The sequence below is a fragment of the Macaca thibetana genome, chromosome 10, assembly GCF_024542745.1.
Source record: "Macaca thibetana thibetana isolate TM-01 chromosome 10, ASM2454274v1, whole genome shotgun sequence".
Lineage (NCBI taxonomy): Eukaryota > Metazoa > Chordata > Mammalia > Primates > Cercopithecidae > Macaca > Macaca thibetana.
The window spans coordinates 81,101,992-81,127,011 of record NC_065587.1 but is presented as its reverse complement, the minus strand read 5'-3'; the positions used below and the strand labels follow the sequence as shown (position 1 = coordinate 81,127,011).

Below are 25,020 nucleotides of genomic sequence, written 5' to 3'. Positions count from 1 at the left end.
TATAATAGGGGCAACATTGGGAGGTAATTAGATTTGATGGGCAAAGCCTTCAATGGGATTAGTGCCCTTATAAAAAAGACTGTAGAGAGCTAATTGGCCCTTTCCAACATGTGCAGATAAATTGAGAAGACACTGTCTATGAGGAATGGGCCCTCGTGAGACACTGAATCTGCGGGCACCTTGAGCTTGGACTTCCAGCCTCCAGTACTGTGAGAAATTAATGGTTGTTATTTATAAGCCAATAGTTTTTATGGTATTTTGTTGTAGTAGCCTGAAGAGACATAGACACCCACCTGTGTCCACAACCTTTTGTGATGTGACTCTGCCACTACTCCCATCAAGAGGTAAAGTCTATTTTCCTACCCCTTTAATCTGCTCTGGACTCAAAACCCATTTTGACTGACAGAATAATGTAGAAATGATGTGGTACAACTGTCAAGGGAAGGCAGTTGGAGGCTTACAGCTTATGGTTTTGCCCTCCTGGAACCATTTCCTAACATAATGCAAAGCAGCCCAGGATAAAAGACCACATAGAGAGAGATTTCCAGTTTCCTCATGTCCCAGCCAAGCCAACACTCAGGCAACCTACAGGGTAAATGCTCCTGGATATGTGAGTCCAGAAGAGACACAAAAGAATCACCAAGATAATCTGTAGAAGTGTGAGAAATAATAAATCCTTGTGTGTTTTTCTTCAACTTTTTGTTTTGATATACTTTAGACTTACATAAAACTTGTTAAAGTAATATAGAAAGTTTTCATAAATCTCTATCTGAGCTTCTGCTAATATTATCATGACATAGAACCATAGTACAAAGATCAGAACCAGGAAATTAATATTGGCATGTTGCTATTAACTGAAGACCATATCCAAATTTCACCAGTTCTTTACTAGTGTCTATTTTCATTCATGTTTCAAGATCCAGTCCAGGATTCACTGCACTTAGTTTTGATCCCTTTAGTCTTTTCCACTCTATGCTAGCTCCTAAGTCTTTCCTTGTTTTTCATGATTTTGACACTTTTGAAGAGTACTGAACAGTTATTCATGAAACATTTCTCAATTTGGGTTTGACTGAGGTTTTGCATTTTAGGAATGATGTGAGGTCCTTCTCAGTGCATCATATCTACAAGTTCATCATGCTAAGTTGGCCTTTTGCTAGTGCTAATCACCTTAAACAGGAGGCTAAGGTGATTTCTTCCTGATTGTTCCATTTTAAAGAGATTATATTTCCCTTTGTAGTAAATAAATGTCTTGGAAAAGAAATGTTGGACTAAAAAATGATTGTTTTAAGCTACTAAGTTCTGGAGTGAGGTATAACTAAATCACAGATATGGAGATAGATGATTAGATAATAGATGGATCAATAGATAGATGATGATAGATGGATGGAAGGATGGATGGATAGATAGATAGAGAGAGAGAGAGAGAGAGAGAGAGAGAGAGATAGATAGATAGATAAAGGCAAAAGTCAGGCTGGCAACTTCTGCCAGGGAGGTGAGGTTAGTGAGGTCCAGGGAGTGGAAGACAGAGAAGGGCCTATGAAGTTTGGGTATTCATGACAGCTTTAGTGATAGATTTGTGGATGAAGGGTTTAGTGACGTTCTGGTACAGCAATGTGTTATTTAAGAACTAGAGAAGAGAGGAAAGTGTTATGTGTGTGTTTTTAAAAGAAGAAACACAGGTTTAATGTGGATATTGACTTGGCACTTGAGTAAGGATAGAAACATTTTTAAATTACTTTTGGTAATTGGACTACAATGCAATCTCACTGGGATGTGTAGAGTCTTAGGACTTCTTAGCATTTCAGACATATGTTTTTTGTTTTTCTTGAGAGGTAGCTATAGGGTACTAAGGTAGTTGGCAGAACCAGACATTCTTTATACAAGGTAATAGGCAATAGTTCCCATCCCTCTCTTTGTGTAAGATGAATGGGCATCTTATTGGAAAGAAGTCAGCCATCCATGGATCAAAAGCAAGACAGGGTATAAGATTGAATGTCCTTCCTAAGAAAGAATGAGGCTGATCTTTTGATCTTCCTACTAAGTTTGTAATGGGGCTTATGTGAAAAGGACCTGGCCATGACACAGAACCTGAACAACGCTTAATGCAGCTAATGAGAGAAAGAACAAAAAAAATCCAGGAAGTTGCAGAGCAGAACCACAATTTGGTTTAATTTTTTTCTTTTTTTAAGTATAATTAATTTATTGAGTTGCCTGGCACTGGTGATTTAGGAGAAAGTGGAACAAAGTCCTTGAATGGATGGAGTTTATATTTTAGTGCAAGAAAGTGACAATAAATAAGTATATTATTTAATATACATTGTAGATAGTTCCATGTAATTGCAAAGATAAATAAAGCTGGGCAGAATGAAAGAGACTGAGGGGATGTATTAGTCAATTTTTACATTGCTATAAAGAACTACTTGAGACTGGGTAATTTATAAAGGAAAGAGATTTAATTGAATTACAGATCTACATGGCTGGGGAGGCCCCAGGAAACTTACAATTATGGCAGAAGGTGATGGGGAAACAAGGTACATCTTACATGACCATGGCAGCAAAAGAGAGAAAATGCATGACAGGAGAACTGCCAAACACTTTAAATCATCAGATCTCAGGAGAACTCTCACTATCATGAGAACAATAAGGGGAAACCACTCCCAAGATCCCACCAGGTTCCTCACCTGACATGTGGAGATTACAATTTGAGATGAGATTTGGATGGGGACTCAGAGCCAAACCATATCGGGGGTAAATGTAGTTGCTATTGTGGAAAAGGCAGCCAGGGAAGACCTGCTGAAGATGTGATACTGACTCCATAGGTGATGAAGAGCCACTGGGGTAGGACCGTGGGGGCCAGGCTGTGAGAGTCACCCACTAGGCAGATGAGTTCTTGGGAGAAGGTGCCCAAAGGCACATAATAAAGCAATATGTAGATGTATAAGGCAGGTAATATGTGTCAAGGAAGACAGTTGGCAGTTAACAGAGCCATCTGTGGTCATAAGATGGAGTTCTTAGACTGGGATCTGGGCACCATCCAGGTCTGCACATAGACTTGAAGGGGTCCATGAATTTGGATAGAAAAAAAGCTTAAATTGAATTGGATACAAGTCCCTATAGTATGGAAATAGATAACTAGTTTTCAAATGTTTCATCAGAAGCACTTTTTCTTATTCAAATAAAATCTGCATAACTATTACTATGTAAAACAAGAAAACAAAAATATAGCACTTCATTGGTTGAATTAAGTTTTGTTGTGTCAGAAGTACTCACTGTTGATCACTAAAGCCCAGTTCGTTGCAGATCACAGTGTTGGAACCTCTGGATCAGTGCTTCTCCCATTCCTTTGAATAGTGTCTTGTCCCACAAGCCTGTAAGTGGATACATCAAGGGCTTTCAGATGTGCCAGGGGAAAGGCACATTAAGGAACTGGGCAGGTCATTCAAATCCGCATCTTTGCTGGCATATGTGGGCAGTTAAATGGTCATTTTGTGTGTCCCTCCACAGATTTTCTTCTGTTCAGGCTCACCTTGACCAGCTGTCTGACAATGACCCAAAGAAGCCAGATCATGACCAAGTCCAGATTGTCCCAACAGATCTTGAGCTTTTAAAACAGTATATGTGGGCTTAGAAACGTAGTCACAAAATGGTATGTTATGATTACATTAACACGATGAAAAAGAGGAAGAAATGCAGACGCTATTGATCAGTGGCATAGCATAATTTACCTAGCTTAAGAAAATGATTTATATATCAGTTTATAATGCAATTATACCTTGACATGAAAATAATTTCCCAAGTTGTCTATGCTCAGTGGATTTAAGAAGTGGTGACAAAAAAAAAGTAAGTAGAGATGTAGGGAAGCTTTTTCTAGTTTCTAATTTCGGCTTGCTTACTTAATTTACAATGATCGCAAATAATATTTTAGAATGGCTGTCACTGGAAATTAGATCTTTGATAATAAATCCCACTAGCAGGTATCTCCTCAGATTTTGTTAAAATGTTTTGTTGTCCATTTGAGGTCTTTAAGGAGCCATCTACATTTTAAAAATATGTTAGAACAGTCATAAGTTACCTTCCTCTTTAAGCTTCTCAAGAGAACTATTGTTGCATTTGTGTTTCTGGAATGTGCACATAAAAGCCATAAATCATCACAGATGACGCAAGAGGGTTCATGAGCTTTCCAGTGGTTAATGTAAAAAGGAGATGGAAATTAGCCAAATAAGGGAGAAATTTTTGACGAATTTGTCCTAGAAGAAAACAAGGACAATAAATATAATAAGTTTCCTGCTACTAGAGAGGATTTAGGCATACGTTTTAAAAAAAATCCAAGAGCAATACTAGATTCTACAATGTAAACTATACTACAGGCCTTAAAAAGTGCTATATTCAGTTCCTTTTTCAGCTTATTTTGTCAATTATCAATTGCCCAAAAGATCTTTAAATGTACCTACTATTCGAGCAAAGCTAAGATTGTTAGATTTATTTCAGTGAAGTAGAATGCCACCTGTGTTTTGTGTTGCTATAAAGGAATATCTGAGACTGGGTAACCTATAAAGAGGAGAGGTTTATTTCATGGTTCCACAGGCTGTACAAGAATCTTGGCACTAGCAAGTGCTTCTGGTTAGGACGCCAGGAAGCTTCTACTCATGGTGGAAGGTGAAGGGGGAGCAGCATGTCACATGGTGAGAGAGGGAGCAAGAGAGAGATGCCAGGCTCTTTTAAACAACCAGCTCTTTAGTGAACTAATAAAGCAAGAACTCATTCATTACCACAGGGAAGGCATCAAGCCATTCATAAGGGATCTGGCCCCATGACCAAAACACCTCCCACCAGGACCCACCTCCAACATTAAGGATCACATTTCAACGTGAGATTTAGAGAGGGCCAACATCCAAACTATATCACCACCTTCATAGGTCTTGGTGATGTCTCAATAGGGAGAAGTAGAGAGGATCTGTAGAGGGTTTTAGGACTAGGACTGGTGGACTTAAAGTGGGAACGTGAGGAACTGTTTGTGACTGGGCAGAGTTTATGACACAATAGCTTTGGATTACTGAGCAAAACTGGTAAGGCTCTTGAAAAAAGACATAAACAACATATTGGTCATAATATTTAAGTGAATTCAGTTGTTTGCTGTCTTCCTGGAAGAATAATTTTCTGGAGTAAGTAGCTATGTTATTTTGCTTGTTTTTAGTAGTATTTAACATAGAGATAGAAAAATATCCCCATTCTTACTGTTGTTTAACTCAGAGATAGAAAATTATCTTGGCTTCATTAGAACTAATGAAACCATCTTAGTTCTCATTTCCAATCCTGCAATTCTGCATATTTTCTTTGAAATGGCAACATTTAAAAAAAAAAAATGATCAATCTCTCTTTTGGATTTCAAAATCATCTTTTGGTTGCTGACCAGCAGTTAATATACATAACCAAAAGTTTTCTCCTTCACTTTGTATTTGATTTTATACATTGTGTAGTGACTAAAGACATTTATTCACTTAATAAAAGTTTTGTAAGCACAATATTTGTCAGCTGAATAGTTAGAAAAAATATCCAAAGCAATTTTGTGCCCAAGATTCATAAAAGAAAATACATTTACTATGAGATCTTAAAGTCTCTGGTACTCAGTTAAAAAAGAAAAACAAAAAACAAAACAAAAAAAAACTTTGATAGATTTGAGTGAGGGTCTATTGTACCCAGTGAAATTACTCTTCAAAAGTGCAGAAGGAATAAAGTTTTCTCAGACAAATAAATATTGGGAGAATTTGTCAAAATAGATCTCCTTTGCAAGACATATGCAAGACATATTTAAAGAAGTTCTACAGAGAGAAGGCAAATGATAACAGAATTTTGAATCTACATAAAGAAAAAAGTGTTAGAGAAGAAATCAATGAAGGTAAAATAAGTATTTTTACTTCTTATTCTTAATTGGTCAGACTGGTATCTATTTGTTCAAAATAATAATAGCAACTATATATTGGGTATTTGTAACTATGGATAAGTGAAATGAATAACAGCAATATTTTAAGAGAGAGGAGGAAGGAATTGGATGTACTACTTTACCAGGTAGATACACTGCCCATGCAGCAAATTAGGAACAGAAGTGAACTTTCTCAACTTGATTAAAAAATGCTGCAAAATATCTACAATTAACATGATACTTAATTTTGAGAAACTGGATGCTTTTTTATAATATTGGGAACAAGGCAGAGATTTCCTATATTATAGTTTCTATTCAGCATTGTACTGAAATTTCTAGCTAGTGCAATATGACAAGAAAAGGAAATGTAAGTTATATAAAATGAGAAAGAAGAAAAACTGTATTTGTTTGCAAGCTTGCATTTACAGGGCTAATATAGTAAAGTCAATTGCTTTACTACATTACATCAATAAACTATTACAATTTAAAAATTTTAAAAATACCTTCAGAAGACTTAGGTATAAACTTCAAAAGACTTAGGTATAAATCTAACAAAATATGGGCCAGGTATGGTGGCTCACATCTGTAATCCCAGCACTTTGGGAGGCTGACGTGGGCAGATCATGAGTTCAGGAGATTGAGACTATCCTGGCTAACATGGTGAAACCCCATCTCTACTAAAAACACAAAAAATTAGCCAGGCATGGTGGTGGGCATGTGTAATCCAGCTACTCGGGAGGCTGAGGCAGGAGAATGGTGTGAACCGGGAGGCGGAGATTGCAGTGAGCTGAAATTGTGCCACTGTACTCCAGCCTGGGCGAGACTGTCCCCCCTCCACAAAAAAAAGAAAGAAAAAAAATCTAACAAGATATGTAGGTACAAATCTAACAAAATATGTAGAAGATATATATTCAGAAAAAAACAAACAAAAAAAAAAAACTATAATGAAAGAAGCCAAAGAAGAGATATTCCATGTTCATGAATTAGAAGATTCCAGATGGTTAAGATATCAGTCTCTTCTAATGTGATCTATAGATTCTATACATAGCCAATCAAAAGTTGTTGTGTATTTATCAGTAAACTGATTCTAAAGTTTATATGAAAAAGTAAAATTCTAATAATAGCCAACACAATACTGAAGAAGAGAAACAAAGTTGAAGACTCCCACTATTTATTTTTATTTCAAGCAATATAAAGTTACTGTAATTAATACTTTTATTGAGATAAGGGCAAAATAACAGACATAGCAATATAAAAGAACAAAGGACCTACAAATTCACAAATATACTGAGCTTACCTTTGACAAAAGAGCAAGGCACTTAAATCAAGAAAAGATAACCTTTCAACAAATGATGCTGGGAAAATTGGACATTCTTGTATAAAAATGAACATAAACACTTTACACCTTTCACATTAACTCAAAATGGCTCATATACTACAATTTATATAGGAACAGAAGGAACCCAGAATAGCAAAAGTAATCTTAAGAATAAATTCGAAAGTCTTAAAATTTCCAATTTCAAAATTTACCAGATAACAAAAATAATTAAGACAGTGTGGTATTGGCATATGGCTAGGCATATAGATCAGTTGAATTGAGAGTTCAGAGATAAACCCATATATCTATGGCTAACTGACTTTTAGCAAGGATTCCAAGACCATTCAATGGGGAAACTAGTCTTTTCAACAAATAATTATAAAACACCTAGATATATACATGCAAAAAATAAAGATGGACCCCTACTTTACACCTACACAAAAATTAGTACAAAATGAATCCAAGACCAAGGAGTTAACACTATACAACTCTTACGAAAAAAACACAGATGCAATCTTTCTACGGCCTTGCATATGGCAATAACTTTTCATATATAAAATCCAAAGCACAAGCAAGAAAGGAAAAAGAGTAGACAAATTGGATTTCATCACATTTAAAAACTCTTGTTTTTCAAAAAGAAATACAAAGAAAGTAAAAACATAACAGATAAAATGGAAGAATTCTCAAATTATATACCTAATATGGGGTTTATATTTAGAATTTACAAAGAATACTTGTAACTCGATAATAAGCAATTAATGGAAATAAAAATTAAGGAAAAACATTTTTCCAAAAATATGTACAAATGGCCAGTAGACACATGAAAAGATGCTCAGTATCGTTAGTAATCATAGAAATGCAAATTAAAACCACAGTGAGACATCATTTGAAACCCACTTCAAACTTACTAGGATGGCCATACTAAAAAAGCCTCCTAATAAATGTTGGCAAGGATGTGGAGAAATCAGAACCATCTGGTGGAACTGTAAAATGGTGAAGCAACTTTGGAAAACAATCTTGAACTTTCTCAAAACTTAAATATAAAGTTACTATAAAAACCAGCAATTATACTTTTAGGTATGTAACTAAGAGAAATGAAGACATATTTTCACTCAAAAATTTATACACAAAGGCTCATAGCAGCATTTTTAGTGATTGCTAAAAGAGAGAAATAATACAAAAGCCTATCGAGTGATGAATGGATACACAAAATGTGATATGTCCATATAATGGAACATTATTTAGATATGAAAAATAAAGCACTTATCATTGTACACCATGGATAAACCTTGAAAACATTATGCTAAGTGAAAGAAGCCAGTTCAAAAAACATATGTTCTATGATTCCATTTATTCGAAATATTCAGAACAGAGAAATCCACAGAGACAAAAAACACATCAGTGATTGCCTAAAGCTAGGAGTAATAGGTGGGGGAAAATTGGATAATTTTGCTTCTGGGGTGATGATGATGTTCCACAATTTATTGTGGTGGTGGTTGCACAGCTCTATCAATATACTGACAGCCTTTAATTGTACACTTTAAAAGGGCAAATTGTATGCAGTGTTAATTGTATCTAAAGCAGTCATTACAAAAATAAATCACAGAATTAAATGCAAAATGGAAAACTATACAACTTCTGGAAGAAAAAAATAATGATCTTGGGTTCAGTGATGAGTTTTTAGATACAACATCAAAAGCATGATCCATGAAAGAAAAAAAACATGTTAAATTGGACTTTATTAAAATTAAACACTTCTGATCTGTGAAAGACATTCTTAAGAGAACAGAAAGACAAGTAACAGACTGGAGAAAATATTTGTAAAAGGTACCTGATAAAAGACTATCCAAAATATACAAAGAACTTTTAGAACTCAACATAAAAACAACCCAATTAAAAATAGGAAAAGATCTGAAAGTACACTTCACCAAAGAAGACATACAAATTGCAAATACGCACAAGTAAAAATGTTCAACATTACTTATCATTAAGGAATTTCTAATGAAAATAGCAATGAGATACTGCTACAAGCCAATTAGGATGATCACAACCCAAAAAATTGACATTAGTAATTGCTGACAAGGTTATAGGACATTAAGAACTCTCATCACTACTAGTGAGAATAAAAATGGGATAGCCATTTGGAAGACAATTTAACAGTTTCTAGCAAAACTAAGCATAATCTTACTATAACCCAGGAATTGTTCCTTTAGTTAATTACTTATCTGATTGGAAAACGTATGTTCACAGAAAAACCTATATATGAATGCTTAAAGCAGCCTTATTTATAATTTCCTGCAACTAGATAAAACCAAAATTTTCTTCAACAGGTGAATACAAAAACAAATCGTTGTATATCCATACAGTGGAATATTAGTATAAACTCATGTTTAACTTAATATAGATACAGATGGTTGCACATAGGAATAATTATCTATATATGTACATACACAGGTTATTATACACACATATATTTCCTCCTTCTGTTAGTAAAGAGGTCCTAGAAGAAATAACATTCCAATGGCAACAAGCACATCTAGTATTCAAATGTAAGTTTCTAATACCATCCTCCTTTAAAAGGAACCAGGGATACTTAGAGAAATGGCTGATTCTAAGACTGTGACAGGAAATAAGCCTGGAGAATCTTGCAGGGTTGGAAAGTAAAGATGTGCTCAAACAAACAAAAAGCCCCACAGTAATGGAAGTATGTTAAAGAAATAAAAGAGCCAACTGAGCCCAGTGGCCATGTCTGAAACATTCTGAGTAATAAAATAAGGAATAAATAGTATTCGATTATAACCCAAAGTATAAGATCTGCTTACAGTATCACATAGAGGAGTCCATATTGATATAAATAAATTGTCGAATAAAAAATAAGTGGGTAACAATAGAAACATGCCCCATGCAGAAGAATTTCAAATAATTTATATAGATACTTGGCCACCAAAGAGATGGAGCATAATTCTCTGCTCCTTACGTGTGAGTTGCACATAATGATTCCCTTCCAAAGAGTATAGTATGGAAAGGAAGAGAAAGAAGTAACTTTTCATTGAAAAAACTTGACAAATGCTATCTCAGCCAGGTGATCAGTGTTAACATCAATAGTGATTATGTGTTGTATATGTACTTTTGATATGATGTGATGAGAATGACACTTCACTCTTGTGGTCTTCCTCCTAAACAGCCAGTCAAATATGACAAAAGATAAAAATCAGACAAATCCCAATTGAGGTTATTCTACAAAATACCCAACCAGTACTTCTCAAAACTGCGCAGGTCATCAAAATAGACAAAAGAAAGAAAACAAAGCAAAACCAGGAAACACCACCTACAACAAAAACAAAACAACTCACAAAATATTAATAAATCAGATCTTTAGATAATATTGGCTAATGATGCATAACAAATGTATCATACCAATATTTAAGAAGTTAAATAACAAGAGAAGCTGGGTGTCGTATATATGAGAACTTTTTGTAGTTTTTCTCAATTTTTCTGTAACTCTACAACTATTGTAATAAAGTTTATTATAGAAACCATTCCAATCTTGGAGAATAATATTTTGGGTGAGCATAAACTACATTGTTGGGATAAATTTACACAGTACTGAAATAAAAGAAGGCTACTATTATCCAGGAAGGCTGAGAACATTTCTGTGATGTCAAACTATTTGTACGATTTTTCCAAAGACTAGTCACCATCTGGTAGAGGCATGAGGATGGCACTAACTTTTGGATACTCATCCGCATACTCATCCTTCAGCTCTGAAAAGGTTTGGTTACTTGTTCACAGAGAAAATCCTTATACTTTTCCAATCTGAGGTCTTCAGTACGAGGTAGGAATGACCTTCAAATAACCTTGAAGCAGCACTACCTGGCTCATTTAGAGTAGCTGTCTATTAATGCTGGCATTTTCCTTTGAAAGTCCATTGTGCTTCAGGCAATAGGCTACTGGAAAGAAAAAAAATCAGGAACAAAAAAGGCAGCTTGAAATTTATGACCTTATTGTGCTTATGAAATTACAAAAAGGAGCCAGCCTTGTCCATGCTGACCACAGACAAGCGTAGCAATAACTAAAATTTACAGGGTGCATAAAAAAAAAATCCCATCAGCTGAGTGCTGTAAATCCTGGCTGACCAGCCACCCCAGCAAATTCCTGATGTATCATTGTGCCCTCAAGTTTAAATGGTTGTTCTTAAGAAGTAAAGGTAAGTGACAGGTTAGATACATAAGCAAACAGTGATCTCATTTCATTCCCTGAATTTAGAATGGGTGGGATGAGAGAAATGACTTACTTAGGAGAATTGAGTAGATGTCTGCAGGGAAGTTTCATTCAGGTTCCCACTAGAGGCCACACTTTGAACAAGGCTAGAAGGATACTGAGCGACAAAAATACATCCTTGGCATCAAAAAGGCCACTTTTATGTATGGAGACAATTTGATAACTTGTGGCAACACAATGAAATGATTCCTCTGGGACACATAAGCCCAGTGCTGAGTGAACCAAATGGTATTATGCAGTACCTTCAGAAATGTAGATTTTATGCTGAGGGAATAGGAGGTTACTGAAGAATTGTAAATAATATGACCTTTTTAAATTTAGAAATATTATTTTGGTTGCAGTGAGAAAACAAGTCAGGAGGCTGTTGCAGTTATCCAGGTAAGAGATGAATGAAAGCTTCAGCTAGGGCAATATCATAAGGATAGAAAGGAGAAATAAATGCAATGTTGTCATCCTAGTATTTGAGCTAAAGTGAGGAGAGAAAAGTAAAAAAAAAAAAAAAAAAAAAGCATTCCTTGTTGTCTGGCTGGGGCAACAGGATAGTATTGGTGCATTCAGTAAGATATGGAGTCGTGGAGAAGCAGCGGTGTCTTTAGTTGTATACTCTAGAAATGGGCTCTGAGATAAAGCATTGCCTGCAGGAGTTGTGTACAGGAGTGATCTCAGGAGATACATCTGTGGGGAAGTAAGGAAAGCAGTACTGGATAGAGAGAGAATCTGATCCACAGTATGGTTGCTACTGAGGCCTCAGCTGGTTCTATGGGAGCTCTGAAACTGGAATGAGACCTTCAGAGTTATCTCATATTGAAATAAGGGAGCTGGACCTCTATCCCCATATCAGCTCATCATTGGTCTTAGTCTACCCCCAGTGAAGGGACATACCTTTGAAAAAATACATTTCCTACAACCTAGGACAATTCCTAATAAAGGCTGCAGCTGCAGATACATACCCACAGCTTTAGGGGAATAGTTGTGTTTACTCTGAACAGGGGATCTGGAAAAGTACCACAGTACCTACCACAAAGTATTTTTTGTGGGACTAGCTATTGATGGAGTTATTAATTTGGGGGAATAAAAAGTTCTTAGACTCCACATTTAAGAAAGAATATGACCAATTATTCTTGGACTATAGCAACCGTAACTACCTGTATCAGTTTTCAACTGGTCTCCATTGACATCAATATCCAGGCTAGCCTGTCAGCAACAGCTTCACTCCTGTGAACATGCTTCTGAAAGGTATCCAGGCTAACTCAACCAGCAACAGCCTCACTGAAGTAATCACATTTCCATATCTTGATTTGGGCTCATCTGTGAGATTTCCAAATATAAATGTCATGTGGGCAGTTCACCAGTTGTACAAATTAACATAAGCATGGAATAGAGATCTGAGTTGAGAATAAGTTTATTTTTATTTTTAGTTATCTATTTTTTTTCAGATGGAGTCTTGCTCTGTGGCCCAGGCTGGAGTGCAGTGGTGCGATCACGGCTCACTGCAACCTCTGCCTCTCAGGTTGAAACAGTTCTCTTGCCTCAGTCTCCCGAGTAGCTGGGATTACAGGCACACGCCACCATGCCCCACTAATTTTTGTGTTTTTAGTAAACACAGGGTTTCACCATGTTAGCCAGGTTGGTCTCGAAATCTTGACCTCAGGTGATCCACCCACCTCGTCCTCCCAAAGTGTTGGGAGTATAGGCATGAGCCACTGCGTCCAGCCTTGGGAAGAAGTTCTGGCAGTCATCAGTTCATGAACAGTATCTGGAGCTATGAGGACAGGGAAACTTCTCAGAAGAATGTAGAAATTGAGGAAGAGAAACAGGTCTGGAAACCTAAGAAACCGCCACCAATTGCAGCAACATTTCTAAAATCTTAAGATGCATATCAATCACCTGGGGGTCTTTTAAAAATGCAAATTCTGTGGTCCAGTAGATCTGGTGTAGGACCCCAAATTCTACATTTATAAAAAGACTTCCTGGCTGGGCACGGTGGCTCACACCTGCAATCCCAGCATTTTGGGAGGCCGATGCAGGTGGATCACCTGAGGTCAGGAGTTTGAGACCAGCCTGACCAATAGGGTGAAACCTTGTCTCTACTAAAAATATAGAAATTAGTTGAGCTTGATGGTGGGTGCCTATAGTCCCAGCTATTCAGGAGGCTGAGACAGGAAAATTGCTTGAACCTAGGAGGCAGAGGTTGCAGTGAGCCGAGATCATGCCATTGCACTCCAACCTGGACAACAGAGCAAGACTTTGTCTCAAAAAAAAAAAAAAAAGACTTCCTGGTGTTAAAGATGTTATTGATCCACAGATCACATTATGAGTAACAAGAAGTTAAAACATGGAAAGAAGAGGAGACGAAAAAGATGAAGCAGGAAGACCCAAGGAGCTCAGAGGAAAAAAAATATGATGTTTATATCCTAAATGCTAAGACAATTTAGGTTCAAGAAGATAGGAATAGATATCCAATCTAGACATTATTTGGGCGATAATGGGGAGGCTCAGTTGCTTAGAAGGCAACTTAGTTGCTTAGAAGGCAACTCAGATAACCACATACTTCTTACCTTCTCAGAGTAACATAAACACACACGTCATTTGACATGGATCCGTCTACCACATTAGTTAGTAGAGGCTACATTACTAAGAAACGGAACACCGGACAGGGAATAAAGTTGGGGGGGAATAATTTATGTGGATGTTGGAGAAAAGGAGGAGGCAGAGAAATGAGATTAGCGGGTACAGATTGAAACTGGGTACAGGGATGTAGAGGGGACTGTGAGAACCCAAGAAAAAGACATTAGCGAAAAGAGAAAGAGTTCCGTAAGGGTAGAAAAGGAAAAAAATGAAGACAGCTATTGCTTGCTTGACATTACTACCAAAAGACGGTCCTAAGACCAAGAAGCACAAGAAATGAATACATTTACCAAAAAACAAGTGGGTGAAGAAATGAGTGAGCATGTGAAATGTCTACATTCATTCACACAAAAGTTTGGAGGAGTGGGTGCCTTGGTTTGGGTTCCCCTGAAAGCTGCGTGTGACTCTTGGGGGCAGATAGTTTATTTGGGAAGCAATACCCTGAAGTGAATGGGTAACAGAGGAAAGCAGGGAAAGCCAAAACAGGGCACATTATCACAGTTACAGCTATTGGCCATGGACTTCTGAAAAGCTTGGAAAATAACTTCCAAGGTGTTCACCAATACTGACACCAGTTCCCCTTGGTAGAACATTATTCTCTGAAGAGATTAACCCTCTGCACTTCTGGCTTATTTTTCCTGTGGGTTCAGAGGAGGTCCTAAGATAAAGAACAAGGAGATGCTCACATTCCTTGTTGGGGATTGGATGTTGTCTGTAGAGATGACTCTGACCCCACATGGGAAACATCCACCTCAGCTGCAGCTGCAAATAAGAGGTAAAACAAGCGATGGGTGTAAGGTGCTGAAGGCACAGGTCACAAGGGGCTAACATGGTGCATCTGCGGACACTTTTTGAGACAGTACACTTTTCAGTTTCTACATCCAGAGTGCTAATAAAAAATAATTGTCAAATCAGGTTGCCTGGTAAGAGCTGAACAGTCCGGAGGCTACAAACAGCTGTATCTCCGTGCAAATTGGTGTTCTGTAAATACTTCTCTGGCAATTCTGTTCTCCCTAATTAATCGGCCAAGCTAAGCCTTTGTAAGCAGCAGCATAAGAGGTAAAACTTCAGCATGGTCCCTGCCAAAATCATCACAAATCCTGAATTAGTCGGATGTGAATTAATGAGCTTTTAGGGAAGCCTGGTTTTTGTCAGACATATTGATCCTGGAGTGAAACAGCCCATTAAAGCCTATAATTAAGATGCAGTTTCTGTTTGAAGATGAAGTGCCTGGGCAGGGACAAATTGTGAGATGCTTGTTCCTGTGAGGCTGACAGGTGATCAGGGAATGAACGTATATTAGGAGTTTCTCTTGTTTTCCTCCTGACAGGAAATGACAGCCACATTTCAAATGAAACAAATGGAGTTTACACAATTATTTAGAACTAGAAGCAAAAGAATCTCCAGATAGCAAATTACCGGCAGAAGTAGTTTTCCTACCAAGTAAAAGGAAGTTGTTTTGTATTAGCTCACCCAAACCTCCCTTGCCTGCTTTCTTACTATAATGTGGGTGGGTAATCAGACATCCTTTACCAGGAAATTTCCTTTATAAGTGCTTGGAGTGTTAGCATAATAGAGACCAGAGGGAGACTGGGAGAGAATGTAGGGAGGGGAGCAATTGACTCTGGTTAGGTGGGGACCTTGAGGAACTGCAATGGAGGGGGGTCTGGAGCAAATAGCTGATGGGGGTAGGAAGAAAATGTGGATGTTGCTGCATTTTCATTTTGGAAGATTGAGGAAATATCCTATTTTTCTCTAACATATTTGGCACAGGTGAATTTTTCTTTTTTCTTTTCTTTTTCTTCTTCTTCTTTTTTTTTTTTTGAGGAAAGTGAGGGAGTGCTGAGGTCCAGGTGAATTGGGCCTAAGGTGAAGACAGACTGCAAACAGAGATCACAGGAAGTCACAGTACAACGCCCGACGCCAGGACATAGTGCAAATGAGTTCCTTTGAAGGACAGGTTTCAAAAAAGAAAACACACAGACTCTGCCTCTGCACAGGAGAAAAGGGAGGAAGAAGAAAGAAAGAGCAGGAATTTAACAAAGCAGGCATTAAACAAGTTTCCCTTTCGTTCGTTCTTTCTTTCTTTTCTTTCTTTCTTTTCTTTCTTTCTTTCTTTCTTTCTTTCTTTCTTTCTTTCTTTCTTTCTTTCTTTCTTTCTTTCTTTCTTTCTTTCTTTCTTTCTTTCTTTCTTTTCTTTTTTTTTTTTGCACTATTTGTTTTATTTTACTGTATCTTATTTTACACTCACAGGGTGCATGTGCACGTTTGTTACATGGGTGCATTGCATACTCGTGGCAACTGAACTTCTAGTGTACCCATTACTCACATAGTGAACATTATACCCAATAGATAATTTTTCAGCCCCCACTACCCCTCCCTCCCACACCCTTCTGGAGTCACAGTGTCTGTTGTTCCCTTGTTTATGTCCATGTGTACCCATCGTTTAGCTCCCACTTACAAGTGAGAAGATGAAGTGTTTGGTTTTCTGAGTTAGTTCACTTAGGATAATGGCCTTCAGCTCCATCCATGTTGCTTCAAAGAATATGTTCTTATTCTTTTTTTATGGCTGCAAAGTGTTTCGTGGTGTTTATATATCACATTTTTAAATCCAGTCAACCATTGATGGACACTGAGGTTAGTTTTATGACTTTGTTATTGTGGACAGCACTGTAATGAACATACAAGTGCAGGTGTCTTTTTTAAATAATGATTTTTTTTTCCCTGTGGTAGATACTCAGTAACAGTATTGCTGGACCTAACAGTAGTTCTATTTTTAGTTTTTTGAAAAAATTCCATTCTATTTTAAATAGAGGTTGAATTAATTTACATTCCCTCTAATAGTGTACAAGTGTTCCCTTTTCTCCACATCCACACTAACATTTATTGTTTTTTGACTTTCTAATAATAGTCATTCTGACTGGTGTAAGATGACATCTCATTGCAGTTTTAAAGTGTGTTTCTCTGATGATTATTGATGTGGAGTATTTAGTGGAGCTCTTTAAAAATTGTGGTTTTAATGCAGCTGCTTTGAAATAGATAGATAGATAGATAGATAGATAGATAGATAGATAGATAGATAAATTTTGAGTTTGATCTAAACAAATCCTTACCTCATCACAAAATTTTACTTCATTATTAATATTCATGCTTGATGTGAGGATTATGAATTAATGTAAGTATTCAATATCAACCTATTTGGATCATTTATATTGCATAAAAACACATGTCATTTTTCCCAATGACATTCACTATTAATGCCCACTTTTCCCTCCAATTATTCTTCCATTTCTTGGTCATCTATCCAGCAAAATTCCTTGTGGTGTTGTCTGTCCTTGCTCTCAAATGATATCCTTCCAAATTTGCTTGGATATGCACCAATCAGGTTTTCTCCTAACCACTTTCGGAAAACTTGGCTTGTCATGATCACCTGTCATCTCCATATTGCTAAACCTGACGGCCAATTCTTGATGGTTATTTCTTGACCTGTCAGCTGATCACTCTGTATTCTTTGCCTTTTTGTTAATTAGCTTTTAGGACATCACCCTCACCGGTTTTTTTGTTTGTTTGTTTTGTTTTTTTCTTGTCCTGGCTTCTCCTTTTCCTTCTCCTTTCCTCGTCTACCTCTAAATGCTATAATGTCTCAGAATTCAGTCCTTGGAACTTCTCCATTTTCTATCCAGTCAGTCCCTGTGTGATCACTGTGTGAATCATTGCAGATGATTCCTGACTAATAGCAGCAGCTGTTCCTCCTCCCTCTACCTGCCACTGCACAGCTTTAGATGTTAATATCCAAATTTCTACTTAACACTTCCCCTTGAATGTCTAGTAGGCATTACAAACTTATCCTGCTTAAATAAGTGTTCCTGTAACTCCTCGTTCTAAGTTCTACTTGCAAATGTTCCTATCCTCAATTAATGACAACACTAACCTTAGCATTATTCAGGCCAAAACCTTTTATGTCAACCTGATTCACCTCTTTATCTTGCAGTTCACATCTAATCCATCACCAAATACTGAAGAATTTAGCATTAAAATAGATATCCAGATTTTAGCCACTTGTTATTACCTTTGCCACTATTACCTGTTCAGATGATCATTATTTCTCATCTGGATTAGCTACGAATTGGTCTCCCTGATCATACAAGTCACAGCAACATGGTTAAAAACTAACTCAGATCATTTAGAATCAAAGCAAAAGTCCTTGAACCCCTATAGCCCTATGTAAACTGCCTCAACCCTTTACTCGCTGATCTCACTCTCTCTCTCTTGCTTTTATACTCAGGCCATACTGAGCTTCTCACTGTTCTATAAACACATCACACGTGCTCCCACCTCAAGGCCTTTGCACCTGCTCTTCCCTCTGCTTAACATACCTTTTCCATAGATACAGCTGTGGCTTGCTGACTTCATCCTTTACATTTTTTTAAAAAGTCACCTTCTCAGAAAGGGCTTTTGTGGGTACCCCTGACACTTCATATACCCTCTCCTGCTTTATTAACTACTCACAATATATTTGATACAATTGAACATAATAACATTATGCTTTTACTTATTTAGCTTCCTTATTTTCTACTTCCCTTCTTTAGAATGTAAGTCCTATGAGGGTAGAAACACTGATCTATTATGTTCAATATTTATGCCAGTACCCGAAACAGTGTCTAATACATAGTAAGTGGTCAATACATGCTTTTAACAGTTTTATTGATGTATAATTGATGTGCAAAATGCACATTTTATGTATATGATTTGATACCTTTGAACATATACACACACCTGTGATAGCATCATCACAATTGAAGTATTAAACATATCCAACACCTCCAAAAACTTACTTGTGTCCTTTTTTTCTCCCTTTGTTTGTTTTTATGCGTGTGGTAAGAAAACTTAAGATCTACTATTTTAACAAAGTTTAAGTGCATATTAACATATTGTTGACTGTAGGCACTATGTTGTACACCAGGTCTCTATAACTTACCCGTTTTGCATAAATGAAACTTTATACCCATACAGCAACAACTTCCCATCTCCCCCTGTCTCCTGACCCTGGAAATCATTCAATTCTATGCTTCTATGAGTTTGACTATTTTAGATACACTATATTAGTGGAATCATGCAGTATTTGTCCTTCTGTGAATAGCTTAGCATAATGTACTCCAGGTTCATCACCAAAACCTGAAGAATCTATGTTGTTCCAAATTATAGGATTTCTGTCTTTTTTAAAGCTGAATAAGGTTTCATTATATGTACATGCTACAATTTTTAAAATCCATTTCTCTGTCAATGGACATTTGAGTTTTTTCCATATCCTGGCTATTGTGAATCATGTTGTAATGAACATGGGAGTGCAGGTATCAATTTGAGATTTTGATTTCAGTTCTTTACAATATATACCCAGAAGTAGTATTGCTGGATTATATGATAGTTCTGTTTTTAATTTTTGGAGGAAACTCCAAACTGCTTTCCATAGTGGCTACAACATTTTACATTCTCACCAACAGTATGCAAGGGTTTCAATTTCTTGAGATCTTCACAAACACTTGTTACATTTTGATAGTAGCCATTCATATACGGCCAACTTATCTTTGACAAAGGTGATGAGAATACACAATGGGGAAGGGTAGCGTCTTCAACAAATTATGCTGGAAAAACTTAATATCACATGCAAATAATCAAATTATTATACTATCCACAAAAATCAACGCAAAATAGATTAATGACTTAAACATTAAGACCTAAAACTATGAAACTCCTAGAAGGAGAAGAGCTTCTTGACTTTTGCATAGAGAGTGACTGCTTGAGTATGACACCAAAAGCACAGACAACAAAAGCAAAAACAGATGAATGGGACTACATCAAATGAAAAACAGCTTCTATGTAGCAAAGAAAGCAATCACCAGAGTGAAAAGGTAACCTGTGCAATGGCAGAAAATATTTGAACATCGTTTATCTAATAAGGGATTAATATTTAAAATATGCAAGAAAGTGCTGGAATTCAATACCAAAGAAACTCTGTTTTTTAAAACAAGGACTTGAATAGATATGTGTCCAAAGAAGAGTAAAAATGGACACCAGGTGTATGAAGATGTGCCCAACATCGCTAACCATCAGAGAAATGCCAATCAAAGTCATAATGAATTATCATCTCTGTTAGAATGGCTCCTATTGATAAATATATGTACAAATAACTGAATGAATGAATGTGGTTGAAATGGGTGAATATCAAGTCAGGGTGAAGAATGGGTTATTTGGGCAGTAGCTGGAATACAAAAAGTGGTGGTCAAGTGTTCACTATACTAACATATCTCAATAAGGGTCAGTATTCATTTTAAACACAATATTTCATTTTCTAAAAATTTACTGGCACCTGAAAGAGTCTACAGTCCTAATTCTCTGATTTTTGTCTTAATTCATAAAGAATACATTACTTTGATTAATAAATTTAGATAGCCAAAATAAAATGTACTTGACTTTCCATATTTAAATAGTGACAATTAGTATAATTAGTATGATGACTATTTTTATTGTGCTTATCTTAAGTGATTGAATATTTATAAGAATAATATTGTCCATTTTTACATTAATAGAGCATTTAGTGATTATTAAGAATGTACATAGACCAAAAATTTTCATGTTTAAAAAAATCTTTATACTTCTAAATTTTAAAAAGGCATTTAACATAAATAATTTCAAGTTCAATTATAATGGTTTCATATTGAGAGTAAAAAACTTCTTGTAAACTTTTACCAACATTTTTGCATTTAGATTGATGATAGAAAACCTGAGAAATAGGTATTTATTTGTCAACTTGGTTCTCTTTTTCACTACTATATGTACTTTAAACTAAAGTAGAAAATCCTAACCCATACTTATGTGTCACAAATGATGGCAGAATATGTTTCGAGTCCATATTCAAATGAGATATACCAGATATCTGTCATGTCTCATTTGAATACTAGATATCTGGATTCTCATTTGAATACCAGAAATATCTAGTATTTTCATTTGAATATGGACTTAAAACATAGTGGTGGCTCTCAGTGAGGATAACTTTCAGTGCTGTTGGGTGCTGAGTCAATAGTTACATCCCCTTCAAAGCAGGAAAGACTGCATATTTCATCTTGAAAATGCATTCTTCATTCTTATACTGGTTGAATTAAGATTTTAAAAGTATTATTAGTTTTTCTTTGTTTTTATATTCACTTTCATCTTTTGGGCCATCGAATTCTTTTACAAAAGTAAATACAATTATAAAGCTGGCAAAAAGGCAAATTTTCAACAATCAAGTTATTATATAAAATGTAAACATCTATTTCCTTCTTGATCAAGAAGTTAAGAAAATTGTTAGTCGTTGAAAAAAAAAATTTTGTTTTAATAATTGAGTCATAATACCAAAATGTGGACTTTAAGAAATCCTGACGTTTTCTATTCTTCCATTTTAGAATTGTGGGATGTTGGACCTGGGGTGACATGTTTATGTTTGTAAAGGCCCTAACATTTCTAGTATTATATTTCTGGAAGGAAGTACTGAAGTCATAAAAATGATATCTTTGTTTTGATCTAGGTTATGAGGAAATGCTTTCACTTCAAGCCTCTTTTCAAATACTCATGTGCTTACTATTTCTATTGCAACTCAAAACTTCAGTGTGAAAAAGTAGAGTCTTGTTCTATCTGTATTTACTGATAACCGTTTAGTTATATTCACAATATGTACCTTTTTTCTTTTTCCACTCCAAATTGAGAATAGGAGGGAAGGGAATTGTTGGCTGCTAACTTTTCTCTATGAATAAATCACTGTATAGCTGAGAATATAGGTGGAGCCAATTTCATCTGCACAACAACACTAATCTTTATTGCACATTTAGTGGGTCTTAGTATTAGCATTTATGAGAATGCATTTTTTTCTAGTCTATATGAATGCTCACAAAACAATAACCAGTTAAATAGAAATTATGTTCTTTTCCAGTTTGAATTTTTAGTATAAAACAAAACAAAAAATTATCATGCATTTCTCCCTTTGTTGAGACTTTCTCCTATACTAAGAACTGATTCACATACTACACAACCTCTGGTTTCATCCAGCTGTAAATTGCAACACTTGATAGCATATCCACAGTAGTTACAGAGTAAATATAATGGGGCAGAGAGCAATGAACATTAAAATACACGAGATACTCAAGTAATATTTTAAGATAAATAGATATCACTAACTAAATAAATTGGATTTTGCCTGGAATCCAATATGCAAGGACAGGGGAAAAGAGAGATCACTCCAATCCCAATTGGTATCTATAAAATGAACTTAAAAAAGGGTTCTTGCATAGTTTTGATCACAAAGGTATAATATAATTTTCACTCACTTGGAGCAAAAAAATAACTAGAATTATAGTTACCTCCAAGAGAGGACTGAGTTGCTGAAGACAAATTTAACCAGGTTACCCAACCAGTTCCTGTAATATGCTGACTTTGTGATTGTAGGAGGTAGATGAGCACACAAAATGTGACATGGTAGTCATCCTGAGGATAGACCAGAACTCCTTAGGTGAGGCTTTTGGGTTAAATTGGAATTGCATTAATCATAACTGCCTACTATTATAAAGGAATATCCAACAATATAATGGATAAAGGAATTATGCTAGTGGCTTATTTTAACAATGACATAATCAGCTTTCTTTCTGTGCTCTTTTACTTGACATTAATTTTGGTTGACTGTTGCAAGCACTTTGGTTTTTGCTATAGAGAAAAAACTTTTAATTAGGTACCTCTCATTTTTATCTCTTCTTTGACTTCAGAGATAAAATTTTCCATTTGGTCGTGATTTACTAATTTGCATTTGTTCTGATAAATAAGTGCATGTTTCATTTATGTATTTAAAAATGACATGAAAATCTAGAAGGCTTCATCAAATATTTTCAAAAGTTTCACAGCAGGCATATTTGAAGATGAAAGCCTCACCCATACAATAATAACATCTTAATTTTTGATATTAACAATTATATTTCCCATTTGCCCTTTTAATTTTTAGCTACATGAGTGAAATTATCAATACATATATAGAGTCACATTCTGTACTCATACTGAAGACCTATTTACTATTTATATCATGACATCATCTAAATATAATCCTTTTATTTGTTTTTAATAGCACTATTATCTCCAACGAAGTATTTCTGAGTCATCTATTCATTTGTGACAATTGGGGATATAACAGTACACACTGGTAGAACAAAGACTATTTAGCAAATGAAAACAATACATAAGCATCCAATTTTGTTGTTTGAATGTTGAAAATACCATTGTCAAGATGAACCATTCTACTAACTTAATGTTAGTCAAAGTGTACTGACCAACTCAGTTTTTTAAGTACATGCAAAACGTTTGAGAAAAATGTGAAATGAATGCAGAATTTCTGTGAAAATTTAAAATAATCTAACATTTCACACTTATGAACTATGCATAAGTCAAACAATTATGTCACTTTTTCTTGTGAATTTGCCAAACTTCCTCTGGACTACCTGAGAGACCCCTAGGGTCTTCCTAGCATCCTCCAACTGTGCCCTAGAAAAGCATTATATTATACAATCATCGTCTTGCACATCCCCACCTCACTGAGGTGATGAGTTGGACAAAGGGGTATCAAAAGTAGAAACTTATCCTTTAGCAACTGAAAAGAATCTAGACATTGGCGAGTTCTACGTTTCCCTCTTCTCTCTAGTCCACAAATGCCAATAACTGGAAGAAAGCAGCAGAGCAATTAAATTTTGTGTCAGTAAGAATTATTCAACATACCCCTATCCCCTCACACTGAGGGCAGAAGCAAAGAAAGTGTGTATCTGCATCTATCTATCTATCTATCTATCTATCTACCTACCTACCTACCTATCTATCTATCTATCAATCATCTATTCATTCACACATACACAAATGCATAAAAGATCAAACCGAGGTCTTAATTTTCCACTGTGTGTGTTGCTTTAATAAATTATTACAAATGACAACTACAAATGTCTTTTATAACTATGTATTCAAATATTTTCAAAAAATACTTTTTATCATGTTTGGCAGGGAAAGGACTTGTTTCTTTGTTTTCACCCTATTCCAATGGCTTGATCTAAAGTCTTCTCCCAATTGAATAGGGCTAGCTCACTAATGAGCTAATTGAAGAGGGCTATCTCACTAATGAGCTATCACTATTGTGATAATGTATAAAATAAAATAAAATCTAATGTTTTTAGGGTATGATATGCTATCTATCATTATAAAGCCCTGATAGTTCAATGTACAACATAATTTTTATTGTCAATATCTCAAAATAATTACATCCACCATTGAGTTAAACACTTTCAAAGATTGTTTTTCCCCAATTTTAACACAAAAATAAATAACATGAGAACTTTTAGTTCTCTCTTTTTTTCATCTCTTTCTCTCTTTTCCTGATAGAGGAGAAATAACTGACTGAAATCATTACCTCTAAGTTGAGATGCCATATATCACTCAGCCCTTTTCAAGCAACTAATTGTGCTTTGTACCATCTTTTAGTATTTAATGCTATTTTTTAGTTCACATAATCTTCTCTTTGAAGCTTATGGGAATGAACCTCATAACGGTTTCTCTGTGAATCCAGTTACAAGCACAATTCAAGAAACCCCAAATTTATGTCTCTGGACTTCTTACTTCTTACTTCATCCTAAATAAAAACAATGTCATCATTTTGATGGACCGCTTACTTTTTGTCTAACTCTAAATTAGACAACTTACTTATCTTCTTCTTCTGAATTAGAGAAAGAAAGAGAATAAAACTCACTTTTAGAATAGTCGACAATAATTTCTGTAAAACACGTGTCTGTGTCCTCAAGCAACATTAGCACAATGA

General features: G+C 35.7%; 1 long non-coding RNA gene across 2 annotated transcripts in view; it reads right to left on the bottom strand.

Annotated features, from left to right (window-relative positions):
- LOC126929344 (uncharacterized) overlaps positions 1-3,369 on the bottom strand; it is a 41,239-nt gene extending 37,870 nt beyond the window's left edge. For both annotated transcript variants that reach the window (XR_007717155.1, XR_007717154.1), the window contains exon 1: positions 3,271-3,369. This is a non-coding gene — a long non-coding RNA (uncharacterized LOC126929344). The remainder of the gene's footprint in view (positions 1-3,270) is intronic.
- Between the last annotated feature and the right edge of the window lie 21,651 nt (positions 3,370-25,020).